The sequence below is a fragment of the Tarenaya hassleriana genome, unplaced genomic scaffold, assembly GCF_000463585.1.
Source record: "Tarenaya hassleriana unplaced genomic scaffold, ASM46358v1 Cleome209, whole genome shotgun sequence".
Lineage (NCBI taxonomy): Eukaryota > Viridiplantae > Streptophyta > Magnoliopsida > Brassicales > Cleomaceae > Tarenaya > Tarenaya hassleriana.
Genome location: NW_010965443.1, coordinates 153,079 through 168,748, shown reverse-complemented (window position 1 = coordinate 168,748; position 15,670 = coordinate 153,079). Strand labels below are relative to the sequence as shown.

At 45.2% G+C, this 15,670-nt stretch overlaps 1 pseudogene; it reads left to right on the top strand.

Annotated features, from left to right (window-relative positions):
* Window positions 1-4,236: 4,236 nt before the first annotated feature.
* On the top strand, window positions 4,237-15,481 carry LOC109116697 (annotated as a pseudogene).
* Window positions 15,482-15,670: the final 189 nt, after the last annotated feature.

Sequence of the window (15,670 nt, the reverse complement as noted above, 5' to 3'; positions counted from 1 at the left end):
CAGTTGTCTTGATTTGTTGATATGCTCTAGAAGTTAGAGGATGCGAAGCCCTTTTATGAGACAATGCTACAAATACCCGCGAAATTTCTGAAAGATATCTTGACTAAGAAAAGGGTGATTGGGAAGGAGACAGTAGCCTTGAGCCTTTAAGTGAGCGCTGCGATTCTACAGCATAAGTTGCCATGAAAGAGATCGGATCCAGGTATTTTCTCGATTCCCTGCAAAATCGGAAACATTGAGATTGACCGTGCGTTGTGCGATTTGGGTGCCAGTGTGAGCTTGCTTTCATTGTCTATCTATAAGAAGCTCAACAATGGAGATCTTAAGCCGAAGAAGATGGCACTACAGTTGGCGGATAGATCCGTTAAGTATCCCGCAGGTATTCTCGAGGATGTCCCTTTGAATGTCGGAGATTATTATGTTCCCGTTGATTTTGTTGTCTTAGACATGGATGAAGACTCGAAGATACCGATCATTTTGGGCCATTCGTTTCTGAATATGGCCGATGCAGTAGTACATGTCCGAGCTGGTCGTCTTACCATGAAGATAGATGACGAGACTGTTGAGTTCACCTTATATCACAACATGAAGCAGCCATCCACCGCCGATTCAACATGCTATATCGATGTGCACGAGATTCTGACTCAAGAAGTCTTTGATCAGTTTCGGGAAAACGATCCCCTAGAGATATCTCTCCTTGCGTCAAATGAGAGTATATACAACAATTGGGAGGATATCCGGGAGCTTACTCGAGCATTAAATGATGGATCGGACGAAGATCAGTTTTCACATACGTCGAATTCGAACCGATTTCAGCTGGATCTAGTCCGAATCACAATGCACAGCTCTGAGACGTTTCTAGAAGAGGTGGAACCGGACCCACCTTCAGTTCGAGTTCACCTAGATCCGGACCGGATCCAGTCTCTGAGCACTTCAGACGTTTTTCATATCAACGCGTCTGACTCCTCTACGAACGTCTCCAAACCCTCCATGACGACTACTAAACACGTTGTAGAGACCAGAGAGCCACCACTTAGAACGGGGACGCCGAATAAAGTGGATTGGAGTCTAGAGAACGCCCCGAAAGTGAAGCTGAAGCCCTTACCTCAAGGGCTTAGGACGAAGGAACACACACACACGGATAGGAACACAAGACCAACATTGGAGAGAGGTACGTATCCCGCTCATAATTCTATATCCGTGTTTGAATCTTCCATTACAGGTCGTCGAATAGGGGCAATGAGCAAGAGAGGATCGAAACGAGCAAAATCATCGGTCAGACGTCTGCAAGATTCACCTCCTTCACAAGTTTGGAAACCTAAAGAGGATAGACGACTCAAGCATCCACGAGGTACAAAAGATGCGCTTAATGCTCAACATCCAGGGTGGCGAAAGATCGATTATTTTCGCCTCTCAGACCCTCCAGAACAAGCTGATTCTGGTAAACTCGATGATCTCTTCATTTATCCAATTAGAGATATAGAGGAGAGTTCAGATAGTGAGCCTAGATTGGTGAGGAAAAGAATGAGAAGGTGTATAGAATCTGAATCGGAAAATAATGTGAGAGATACATCTAAGAAGATGGATGAACCACCCTCGGTTCAAATTGAGAAAGAGAAATCCAAGAACCTTGAGATTAAGGTAGTAGCTGACTCAAAAAACGGAAACCGATATGATAAAATCAAAGAAGGATGATTTAGTTGAGGTAGACTCAGGTATAAAAAGGATTGAAAGCAGGAAACCTAAGGTTAAGATTGTTGAGAAGAAGGGAAAGGGTTCTGAGTCTCGAGCAATAGCTGAAACGAGAGCTCGAACTAGATCTCAGGTGGCTCCAAACCCAGTGTTGACTGCTATGAGTCCTGATGGCTCGAATTTTATCTGGATTTTATACCGAGTATGCCTTTGGTTTCTAAACGGCTTTCACACATACTAGGCATATTAGAGTCATCTTTAGATCTCTGGGACTAGGTTTTGACCATTGCAGTAACTCGAGGGTTTTCGGGACGAAACGGAGAAGACAGAAGCATAATTCCCCGGATTTTAGGTCTGGAACGGACGGACGCATATGCTGGAACGGACGGACTGGGTGCACAGACCCGACAGACCACAAGACAACCCTCCGAACCAGGATGCTAGAACGGACAGACCGTAATACAACTCAGAACGGACGGTTCACATGTGCAGACCGGACGGTCCGAAGATACAGGAACGGACGGTCTGTGAAGAAGCTGGAACGGACGGTCTGAAAAACCAAACCAACCTAGAACGGACGGAGCACTTGACAGACTCCGCCAAAGCTACGCCGTTTCGCCATTCTCTTGGGGTTTTTTAGGGGAAATGAGTGAGGGGAACCCTAAGTTCGATTGGGGGCCGAAAATAGAGACCTTGGGAGAAAAGGAGAGCTCTTGGAGGAGAAAGAAGAAGGAGAATTCATTGAAGATTGAAGACCTCTTGAGCATCTCTCTACTCTCTCTCTATGATTTCTGCACTTTGCTTTGTTTTGCTTTCCTTTTGAACATGGTTTGTGAGTAGTTAGATAGTTATGGACTGAGGGTGAATCCTCATGTGAGGATGTGTGAACCCACTTGATGAATCTATGTTTATGCTTTGATTAGACTTTCATTTCATTCAATGGGTGATTTCTATGTTTATTTTCCATATCCTTCTTTGATTGAATCTCTTTGGAGACTTAGGGTTCATGAGTAGATAGATTGCCATTGAATGAGAGCGAATGCTTTGGATTGATGAATGGATTTTAATGCTCTCTTGGGATGAAAATCCCGTGATTTGATTTTAGAGTCTTGGTTTCCATGGAGACATGACACCTTGACTCCTTGATGCATTCATTCAAATGGGTTGCGATTGAAAGCAAAGAAATTCGGTTCAATCCAACCTAGGATTTTGACAAGAGAGTTTAATGCACTTAGGATTTCATCCCAAGCTACGAAAGTAGATGGAATGGTCTCTAGGGTAGCGGGCATTTAGTTCGAGAGAGCAAATCCCGATCTTTATCTTGGAATCCCCAATTTCAAAGGAAGCATGAAATAGATTCTCAACATTTAGCACGTCCTCGCATGTTTGGTGAACCCCGAAATCCATAACCCTTTCCAATTGATTATCTCCTCTTGCATACTGTTTGTCTTTGATTTTATTTCATCTTGTTTTGTTTCTTCCAATTTCCAAAACCACAAAAACAATTCTCCAATTTTATTCTCACCATTTTTCTAGTTTTTATCGATTCCTAGCTTAACCGCTTAAGTCCTTGTGTTCGACCCCGGTACTATGACATCCGTATACTTGCGGATTAGTTATGTTTCGGATTACAAATTTAAGACTCGTCACGCAATTGATCAAGTTTTTTGCGCCGTTGCCGGAGATTTTTTACAGTTTCCATAGCTAGGATAGATTGACTATAGGTTAGTCTTTCCGGAGTCTTTGAATTTTTCGGTTTGATTTTTGTGTGTTTGTTCATTTCTTTTTTCTTTGTGTGTTTGTGTGATTTTTATTTTTCTCTTGAGTCAATTTTTCTTTATTTCTTTTATTTCTTGATTTTTCTGTTTTTATTTTTGCTGTTTGTATTTCCCTGGACTTTTCTGGACTTGTTCTGGATTTTTTGGGACCTCTCTGGACATTTTCAGAATTTCCTGGACTTTTTCGGAGTTATTCTGGAAATTTTCTGGACTTTTCTGAATTTTTCTAGATTTTTTCCGATTTTTCTTGACTTTTCCGGGATCGTTCTAGGCTTTATCGGGTGTCTGTCCCTACTCTCTGCCTTTTTATTCACTTCGATTCACCTTCTCTGCCTTTTTCTGGACTTTAATTTTTTGCAGGTTCCCTTAGTGCTTGAGCAGACGTCCCACTCGAAGACAACTCGACCTAGATTTTGAGCTTGTCTTTGACCCGGACATAGACAGAACCGAGAGGGAAATCCGTAGAAAACAAAGAGAGGACATAATGGCAGAAGAGGCAGCAAGGGGTGAAGCGCAACCAAGAGAGCACGTCCGAGCTAATCCGCAGACTCTTGGGATGTACTCGACGCCCAAGCATACTCAGTTGCTTTCGTGCATCAATCGACCATCCTTAGACCATTTTGAGCTGCAGCCATAGTTCATTCAGATGTTGAATCAAATGAGCTTCAGAGGAAGATATAACGAGGACCCGAATTTCCATCTTACATAGTTTAAGATGTTGTGTCGAACCATCAAGAAGCCGCCAGGTGTGACAATGGAAGACGCGATGATCGAGGCATTTCCTTTCTCTCTGATGGACAAGGCGCGAGATTGGCTCTATACCTTGGAGCCAAATTCTATTTCTACATGGGACGAGATGGAAGAGAAGTTCATGATGAAATACTACTCGCCCATGAAGACGCAGCTAGCCTTGAACAAGATAAACTCCTTCGCTCAAGATGATGATGAGACCTTGTATGATGCTTGGGAGAGGTTCAAGGATTATCAGAGAATGTGTCCGCACAACGGTATGGACAACAAGTATCTCCTCTCTACTTTCATACATGGCCTTAGGGACGACACGAGAGGATGGGTTGATGCAGCATGCGGAGGCAGTGTGTATGACCTCTCTTTCGAGGCTTTAAAAGCACAGATTGCTAAAATGGCGAAAGGGAGAAGTATTTCAAGGGAAATGGGCAGCATACGGTCTTTACCTAAGGCTGATGTCAAAGGGGATGCTAGCGAGTCTTCGGCTTTACAAGCTATTCTTTCGGAGCTTTCTGCCATCAAGCTACAAGAAGGGTAAATCGGGCATGTATATGGTGGAACAAGCAGAAGAAGCCATAGAAGAAGTTGACTATGTGGGAAGAAATCAATATAACAATCAGTCGAACTTCTACAATCCGGGGAATCGGAATCACCCTAGCTTTTCCTATGGCAACCCGCAAGGAGCGTTGAACCCTCAGCATCAAAGCGGAGCGAAACCTCAGGGACCCCTGGGATTTCAGCCTAGATATCAGAATCAGGGGTATCAGAATCAGGGCTAGGACTACAACCAGAGGAATCAAGGATACAGAGCCCCTCCGCCTCAGGCTAAGGAAGAAGAGTCGGAGTTAAAGTCGATGTTAGCTCAGCTAATGAATGATCAGAGAAACTCATTTTCTAGCCTAAGTCAAGAGATGCAAGGATTCAAGGGGAAGCAAGAGAGCTTTGAGCAGAGATTGGATGGGATGGATTCACATATCAAGATGATGGACCATCAGATTGCTCAGCTTGCATCCCGAGCTGCGAGACCTCAAGGCCAATTTCCGGGTAAGGTTGATCCTAACCCGAGGGAGCATATTAATGCCATAGGCTTGAGAAGTGGAAGACAACTTCCGGAGACCTCCCCAGTCGTCAGAGAAGAGGGAGAAGGTTCACATGAACCTCGGAGGGCCGCCTTAGATAAAGGCAAAGGCCATGTTGTAGAGGGGGAAGAGGCGAGGTATATTCCGCCTCCTCCACAGGCACCCCCTCTACCTTTTCCATCTCGGGCAAGGAAGTATAATGAAAACAGCCAGTTTGCCAAGTTTACCGAGATGCTGAAGAAACTAGAAGTGACCATGCCTTTTCACGAGGTAGTTCTTCAAATCTCGTCCTACACTAAATTCTTGAAAGACATACTCATGAAGAAGAGGGCGGTTGAGAAGGAGACAGTGGCACTTAGCACCGAGGTGAGTGCTGCCATATTGCAGACGGAGTTACCGCAGAAGATGGCTGATCCCGATAGCTTCTCCATCCCGTGCAAGTTGGGGAATGTGGAGATTGAGAGGGCGCTTTGCGATTTGGGTGCAAGTGTCAGTTTGCTGCCTCTCTCCATATTTAAGAAACATAATGTTGGTGAGCTGAAACTGACAAGGATGGCACTGCAATTGGCCGACCGATCAGTGAAGTATCCCGCTGGGATTTTAGAAGATGTGCCTCTTAAGATAGGGGAATTCTATGTCCCCGTCGACTTTGTGGTTCTAAACATGCCGGAGGATTCCAAAATCCCCATCATACTTGGTAGGTCATTTCTGAATACGGCCGATGCTGTTGTGCATGTCAGAGAGGGTAGACTCATGATGAAGATTGGTGACGAGACGGTAGAGTTCAGACTTGATCAGAATCTTAAGCAGCCGCATTTGGTGGAGTCTTCCTTCTACCTAGACTTGATCGACACATTGGTCGACGAAGTGAGGGATGAGTTCAGAGATTCAGATCCTCTTGAGATGGCATTGAACGCAGTACAAGAGAGTGTGTACTGCGATTGGGAAGAAGTTCGGAGCATTGTTCGGACTTTAGATGACAGCTCATCGATTGAGCTTGAGGACTGGAAATACAAGGCCGTTGAGCCCTTATCTTGTTCTGGCCGCGAGTTCCCTTGGCTAAGGGACGAGGAAAACAAAGAGGAACCATCATCCTCTCTGAGTCATCAAGCTCCGGTCTCCTCCATACAAGTCAAGCAGCCCAATGTGGAGACGAGCGGGAAGAAAGATTGGGATCCAGAAAGCGTGCCAAAGGTGGAATTGAAGCCCTTACCACAAGGGCTTAGGTATGAATTTCACGGACCTAATTCTACTTACCCGATCATTGTGAATGCTGCTTTGACTGATGTGGAGCTAGCTGAATTAGTTGCATTGCTTAGGGAGTATAGACAAGCCTTGGGTTACACTCTAGACGACATTAGAGGAATTAGTCCTTCCATTTGCATGCACCGCATTCATCTAGAGGATAACTCTAAGACCTCCATCGAACATCAACGTAGGTTAAACCCGACCATGAAGGAGGTAGTGAAGAAGAAAGTGCTTAAACTGTTATATGCGGGTATCATTTACCCGATTTCGGATAGTGCATGGGTTAGTCCCGTGCAAGTTGTGCCAAAGAAGGGGGTATCACTGTGGTAAAAAATGAGCATAACGAATTGATACCTACTAGGACGGTCACGGGTTAGAGGATGTGCATTGATTATAGGAAGCTGAATTCGAACACCCGTAAGGACCATTTTCCTTTGCCCTTCATCAACCAAATGCTACAGAGGTTAGCTGGTACACGCACGGAGGAGGATGGGAGAAAGTCTGATCGCAATCACCGGCTCGCGTATAGCAGCACTCGAACTCACGAACAAACGGTTGGAGAAGGAGCGAAGGGGATAGGGCTGCGGGACTTTGATCCGATCACCGGCACTCGTAGAGGCTCTCGAATTCGAATCTTAGTCAAGAGATGAATGGAGAATGAAGGATATGGTCTCGGACAAACCAAGACAAGCCTTGGACAAACCAGTACGGGATTTCTCGGACAAACCGAAAAGAATGTCGGACACACCAACAAGAGAGTGAGGCAAGCTCGAAATTACTTACTTCATCTTCAGAAATCTGATCCAAATGATGTCTTACAACTCATATTTAAAGGCAAAACAAAAGAGATAACATTAATGGTAAATGCCATGCAAGATAGGTGGAGCCTCTTGCATTAAATGTGGTGGTTGGTAGAAACTAGCTGTTGGGAATTGACTTGTGACTCAAGAAGCTTATTTTGCTTGAATGACTTGGGAATGAAGCAAATTAGGCTTGTCGACAATCTACTCGAACACCTAGAGGTCTAAGTCCAAATTCGCTTCTCCTCGTTCGAAAGGCTCATCCTTCTTGGTTAACTTTGGGTTTGAGACGGTTGTAATCCTTGAATCATCCATGCATCTATGATAAAAGTATTTGGCTTCGTGTGCTCGGATGAGGCTTTCAATGATCAATGTTTGATTTGCCTCAATCTTCTTTTCGACCATACACAAGATCTGCAATTTAGTAACAAAATCTAGGACAACAATGTTAGTGCAGCTTGTGTTCTCATCAAATTGCTTCCTTTGGTTATAAACAAGAATAAAGATAAGAACAAAGTTACCACGTGAAGGTCTCGGGGAATTGGTTATGACCCATCCTTGCGTTCTCGAATCTATGAGTGACCATTTTGGCAATGCAAGATATAAATCGTAAATGAGAATGAAAATAAGAACATCATTACCGGTCGGTTCCCCCATGTTATGGCTTATCCGTCGTGTACAAGCATTGGTGGCATAAAAGCTATCTAATCCATGTGAAGTTTGAGCTTGGATGGTACTCGGAGATGTCCATGTTTTTATTGTGTCAATCTCCTCTTCATTAGCATGTAATACCTGCAAACTATGGATAATTTCTAGAGGAACAAATGTATCAATGTTGCATGTGCACTCCTTGAGATACTCGTAAGAGTATTCCTTTTGGAGCTTTTCCCTTAGTTTCTCAATTTGCGGTATATTCTGATCTGAGCATGAATCATAAACAAGAATGAAAATAGGAATGAAGTTACCGGTTTTTGCTCCACGTTCTTGACTTATGATCCAAACGTTATCGGTGGTGAGTCATTTGTCCTAGGTTGGCTCGTAAGTTTGAGGCCCTCATTTTGTGTTACCACCTCTAGTGCATCTTTGTTAACTCTTGCAGCTCTTCATTGGCCTTTATCACGCTCTTGGATACACTTTCGGTCTCGCGGTTGGGATCCTCGGTTGTTTCCTTCTTTTCGGTCACATACTCGGACTCTTTATCGGAGTTATATGCCCCTTCATCCTTGATAGACTTCTCTCGTCGTTTGGGACATTGATGTGCCATATGAACTTGGTCCCTACACTTGTAATTCACGTTCTTGCGAATAGGATTAGTATATAAGGACAACGTGTTGTTACCTTGATGTTTTTGTTCATGTTTGCGTCCATGCAGAATTTTTGCTCCCTCGTAATCGTCATGCCGTCCGTGGTCATAAGTCTCTCGTTGACGGATATTACGTCTTTCTTGGAAACATTTACGTTTGCTTTGAATATCTTCAAGACGAGCAAGTCGACCATCGATGTCTTGAAGAATCTTCAAAACAACACTTTATTCTTCTTTCGATAAATTCATGATTAAAAGAGTTGAGCATACAAATGAGCACACAAATTCGACAATCACAAAGTACATAATCAGATTCGATCAAGGAAGGATTTCACCATGATTTGGAGATGTTTGAGGCTCGTGAATCTTGCTTGAATCCCTCGTTTACAGCCTATCAAAACAGAACACAAAATCAGACTTTCGGAACTTATGTTTTGGAACAGTTTTTCGGTTTCGTTATGAAACAAAATTGAAATGACAATAAAACGAAATCGTAAAAGGATAGATCTCACCCGGGGCACGTCCTATGGCTCGAGCAAGCTCTGATACCAAAATGATACACGCATGGAGGAGGATGGGAGCAAGTCTGATCGCAATCACCGGCTCGCGTATAGCGGCACTTGAACTCACGAACAAACGGTTGGAGAAGGAGCAAAGGGAATAGGGCTGCGGGACTTTGATCCGATCACCGGCACTCGTAGAGGCTCTCGAATTCGAATCTTAGTCGAGAGATGAACGGAGAATGGAGGATAGGGTCTCGTACAAACCAAGACAAGCCTCGGACAAACCAAGACGGGATTTCTCGGACAAACAGAAAAGAATGTCGGACACTCCAACAAAGAGAGTGAGGCAAGCTCGAAATTACTTAATTCATCTTCAAAAATCTGATCCAAATGATGTCTTACAACTCATATTTAAAGGCAAAACAAAAGAGATAACATTAATGGTAAATGCCATGCAAGATAGGTGGAGCCTCTTGCATTAAATGTGGTGGTTGGTAGAAACTAGCTGTTGGGAATTGACTTGTGACTCAAGAAGCTTATTTTGCCTGAATGACTTGGGAATGAAGCAAATTAGGCTTGTAATATGGAGAAGTTTCGTGCCTTAGCTGATCCAAAACAAGGAAGGTGTGTAGCTCCATTTCGAGATGCGTTCAAGGCGTGATTGATGGATGCAATGACGTTAACACAAGGAGCTCAAGATTTGGCACCCATGAGAGGTGGTTTGGGTCGAGATGATGCTCGTGATTCTCGTGTGTTTGGTCCTGTAATTTGAGATGTATTTCGCTCACATTTGCTGCTTGATTCTTGAAGGTTTGATCGTGTATCTCCTTGTAGCCTTTCATTGTTGTAATGTGCATCTTCCAAGCATTGCTTAAGCTCCAAGCTATTCTGTTGAGCTCCTAGCTCCGTGCTCCCGTTCCAAGCTATCATTAGCTCCATGTGTTCCTTTACCTCCAAGATATAGTTTGATGTATCGCTCGGAATTCCGAGGTCCTCATCATTAGCCTTGCATTCCCACTTTTGTTTTCTTGATGGCTACTCGGGATTCTTCCAAATCCCCATTCACCCTAGCGACCAGGAGAAAACCACCTTTACATGTCCATATGGCACCTTTGCATACCGTAGGATGCCTTTTGGTTTAAGTAATGCACCGGCGATATTTCAGAGATGCATGACTGCTGTATTTTCTAACCTCATTGAGGATGTTATGGAGGTGTTCATGGATGATTTTTCCGTCCATGGGCCCTCCTTTTCTGTGTGTCTAATGAATTTGCGCCGAGTGTTGGACGGGTGTGTTGAGGCGAATCTTGTGCTGAATTGGGAGAAGTGCCATTTCATGGTCCAAGAGGGGATTGTGCTAGGCCAAAGATTTCGAGCAAGGGGATTGAGGTTGATCGAGCTAAGGTCAAAGTGATAGAGAAGCTGCTGCCTCCACGGAATGTTAAGGGGATCCGAAGTTTTCTGGTACATGTCGGGTTCTACAGGAGGTTCATCAAGGACTTCTCGAAGATTTCGAGGCCTTTGACCGAATTACTTGCAAAGGACTTGCCTTTTGAGTTCACCCATGAGTGCCAGGCCGCCTTTGAGACTCTGAAAAAGGCATTGATCTCTCCGCCCATCATTCAGCCGCCGAATTGGGAAGCTCCTTTTGAGCTCATGTGCGACGCTAGCGATTTTGCAGTGGGAGCTGTTTTGGGTCAGAGGAGAGACAGAAAGCTTCACGCCATATACTATGCGAGTAGAACCTTAGACGATGCTCAGATGAATTATTCCACAACCGAAAAGGAACTACTCGCCATAGTATTTGCCTTTGAGAAGTTTCGGTCCTACTTGGTCGGGTCGAAGGTGATCGTCTATACCGACCATGCTGCCTTGAGGTACCTTCTGTCCAAGAAAGACGCCAAGCCTAGACTGATTAGATGGGTGCTCTTGCTGCAAGAGTTCGACTTGAAAATCAGGGATAGGAAAGGTATAGGGAATGGAGTGGCCGACCATCTATCCCGAATTGAATGCCATGAGAAGATTCAGATGAATGATTGTCTTCGAGATGATCACGTGATGGCGGTGCAAGTGATGCGCACGCACTGAGTTATATATATTACCCGATTCGTACCACTATCCGCAAGTATATAGTAGTTGTAGTAACGGGGCGAACACGAGGACTAGGTTGTATTAGTCTATCCCTAAGCTAGATTGATGGTCAAATAAAAATGTGATTTGTGATGGGTATCAGAATGAAATTTCGCAAATAAAATTAACGGGGTTGCAAACAATGATTCTAGGCGTTGTGGGTTCGGGATCCCTCAAGACTTGCATGGGCGGTTGATGATACTACAATATCTACGGGTTTATCTTCCAAATGAGGGTTTCAAGCACTTCATCTAGAGTTTGTCTCTCCCGAGCTTAAACTCACTACCTAGAGAATCGATTTACCCATCTCCCAATGATCTAAATGATCTCTAGATACATTAATGTACCCTATCATGAACCCTAAGCAAGTTAAGCCATCTCCCAATGTGAATAACTCACTCATTTGATGTTTGGTTCCAAACATCATCCCCATATCCCTATGATCAATGTGTTCTAACATCACACCAACTAAGATTTCGCCAAAGTTGATAGCATTAAGCACAAAACATCAAACCCATGGAAGAAAACTCATAAACATCATAGGTTAAGCATAGGTATCCATACAAAAGTGGGGATCCCTCACCCACAACAAAGTCACTACTCCATAACTAGGGTTTCAAAACAGAAAGCAAAATGAAGAAACATGGAAGAAGAAAAGCTCAAGATGGTCTTCAATGGTGGCCTTCTTCTTCTCCAAGCCTCCTAGATCTCCAAAATCTCCCTTTCCTCTTCTCCAAGTTGATTTTTCTCTCCAAGTGTGCAGCCCCCCTTCTCTCTCCTCAAACTCCTCTTTTAATGAAAGTGCAAAATTAGGTTTTCACCTCAAAGTTCGGGCTTTTCCTTTTTGGGCCGCATTTGATATCAGGCGGTCGCTCATTTTTTGTTCAGGGTCGCTCATTTTCTCTTCAGGGTCGCTCATTTTCTTCTTTTCAGGCGGTCGCTCATAATTTCAGGCGGTTGCTCAGAAAACGGGCGGTCGCTCATAATTTCAGGCGGTCGCTCATTCTTCTCTGACACTTCCAATTCTGCATTTTTATCCATTTTCAGGCGGTCGCCCATAAAGCGGGCGACCCGTCTGAATTCTCTGAGCTCCCCGGGTCCTCCCGAAACCGTGCTCTTTCGTGCCACGCCCGTGAAAATTCTCGTGGAATCGTCCTGCAAGGGAAAAACAAGCAAAAGAGCCTACCCATGGCTGACTAACGTCTTATAATACCTAAAATGTATGAAGAATTTTAATGCATGACGTTAGAAAACCGGTGGAAAAACCGTATGATCAGCAAGTCAAGGAGAGAGACCCGTGGTACGCAGATTTTGTCAACTTCATTGTCAGCGGTTACATTCCTCACGAGTTGGACTGCAATGGGAGGAAGCGGTTCTTCAGAGACATCAAAGATTATTTTTGGGAAGAGCCTTACCTCTTCAAGAGCGCCTCTTTAGGAGTTGTGTGCCCGAAGAGGAAGTCCGGAGTGTGATTCATCATTGTCACTCTTCGGACTATGCTGGTCATTTTGGAGCATCGAAGACCTCGGCTAAAATTCTTCAAGCAGGGTTTTATTGGCCATCAATGTTCAAAGACGTTCATCAATACGTCTCTTCTTGCGATGCTTGCCAGAGAACGGGGAACATCTCCGCCGCCACGAGATGCCTCAGCACTACATCTTGGAAGTGGAGCCCTTTGATGTTTGGGGCATAGACTTTATGGGACCGTTCCCATCTTCTTATGGGAATCAGTACATCCTTGTGGCGGTCGATTATGTCACCAAGTGGGTAGAAGCGATGGCAAGTCCCATTAACGACTCGAAAGTGGTGACAAAGATGTTCAAGAGGGTGATTTTTTCGCGATTCGGGATGCCAAGGGTCGTGATTAGCGATGGAGGATCTCACTTCATCAACCGCACCATAGAAGCGCTTTTGAAGAAGTATGGTGTGAGACATAAGGTGGCTACCCCGTATCACCCTCAGACAAGCGGGCAAGTTGAAGTCTCGAATAGGGAGATCAAGTCAATACTTGAGAAGACGGTGTCAAGGTCAAGGAAAGATTGGGCGTCCAAGCTTGATGACGCTCTATGGGCGTATAAGACAGCCTTCAAGACCCATCAGTATGTCTCCCTTTCAACTTGTCTATGGGAAAGCTTGTCACTTGCGGTTGAGCTTGAGTACAGGGCATATGAGATTTGGTTGGATGCATACGAGAATGCCCGGATTTACAAGGATAGAACAAAGAGATGGCATGATCGTCGGATTTTGCAAAGGGGTTTTAGAGAAGGTGATCAGGTACTTCTCTTTAACTCAAGGCTCAAATTATTTCCAAGCAAGTTGAGATCGCGTTGGTTGGGGCCTTTCATGATTAAGCACGTCTACCCTCATTGAGCGATAGAGTTATATGGCTATGGAGGGGATACATTTAAGACCAACGCGCAAAGGCTGAAGATATACAACCCAGAGAGCATGACAAAGAGAGGAGCTCGATGAGCTTCTCTCATCCTCAAGACGAGTGAGCAACCCCACGGTCAAGCTTAGGACCATAAATAAGCGCTCTCGGGAGGCACCTCGAGTTTGTATATATCCTTTTTCGTATCCTTTTTAGCACTTGCATTTCACTTAGAATCATTCATTTGCACTCTTTTGATTGGGTTTGATACTTTCCTGGTGTGATTGATGTTGGTTAGAACCGGATTAGACAGGTCGTGATGCAGGAAAACAGGAATCGAAGCGTGAAGTCGGGAAGCTGCCTGGAACGAGGAAGAATGGACGGTCTACGCCGAAGCTGAACGTCCGTTCTGATACATGTGGAATGGACGGTCTCTGCCGAAGCGGAACGTCCGTTCTGAGACAGGTGGAACGAGCGGTCTAGCTCAGCGGAACGTCCGTTCTAGGGTCCGAAAATCGCAATAAAAAGGTAAGTGGGGGTTCAGTCTGCCCACACTTCGTTCCGCACACACTTCAGACCGAACTCGACCTCTCCCCCTCCGGCGACTTCTCCAGCAGATTCCGGCCGCCTCCACCTCCGGCGAACCTCCCCAGTCCGCGACGAACCCCCACTCTCTCTCCCTCTCTCTCACTCTTGCTCCCATTCGTTCCATTCTCAATCCCCTAAGGTATAATCAAAACATTTTTGAGCGATTGATGAGTATAGGCCTTAATTCTTGCAAAATCTGTTTAGAATTGATCGCATTTAGGAATTCTAGGGGAGAAAACCGTGAAAACCCGAAGGTTTCCGAAGCTTAACAATGGCGGAACCCTGGAACGGACGGTCTTCAGGCGTAGAACGGCGGGTCTGGCTCGCGGAGAAAAAGGGACACAAAGAGCCCTGGAACGGACGGTCTGCGTATGCAGAACGTCCGTTCCAGATGCTGCTAGACCGAAGCCTGAGCACAACGATCGTTCCGCACCTGTTCTGCCCAGTCCGTCCGTTCCCGTGTCTGATATTACAGACCCGACGGTCTGTCACACAGACCTGATGGACCAGGACCCTGTCAGCGCAGAAAAATTCACACGTTCGGTTCAGACGGCCATAAACTAGATTGTATAGGACCGAAACACTATGAGACAGATTTTCCGTTGTTTATCGACTTATCACGATCTCTTTTCGAACCATCCATGCTATAATTAACCGTTTGATGTTTTATATCTTGAGCAGATGGATTTCGAAGTATACTGCGACACCGCTCCCAAGACAGACCCGTTTGAGATACCCGAGAGCACAGTGGGAGAACTCACAAAGCTAACACCCATCACTATCACCCGCGAGCAGCCCCCACGCATCCAGTATGTTCTCGCGGGTCAGAGAAACCGCCATATCAGGTTGGCAGGCCAGGGGCTTTCACCGACGAAATTCGTGAGTAACGACATCCAGAAGCTCGGGATAGAGGAGCAAGTGAGATATATGTTCCATCAGTTAGGATGGGACAAACTATTCATGACACGGGAGGAGACCTACAAGCACCTCACGTAGGAATTCCTGTCCTCCTAAGGGTGTTACTTCCCAGAGAATGGCTCGATAGAAGACGCCTACATGCTTTTCCGTCTGGCCAACCAGACTTACTGCTTCAACATGGCGGACTTCGCAGAGATACTCGGGGTCCCACATGGAACCACGAGCATATGGCCAGACATCCCCACCGAGGCCTACCATCAGTTCTGGACAACCATTACATCACAGGATGCATCGAGGGGAAAAGGGAAGTCCACCTGGATCTGACACCCGGCGGTACGATACCTACATATGTTTATGTCCGGAGGTCTATTTGCCAGACAAGATTAGGGTAACGTCACGACCCTAGAGGTATGTCTGTTATGCCGAGCACTCAGAGATGCATTTGACGTCGACGATTGGGGGATGTCAGAGTTAGACGTGGCATCTAAGGTGGCTCTACACTTCCAGTGGAGC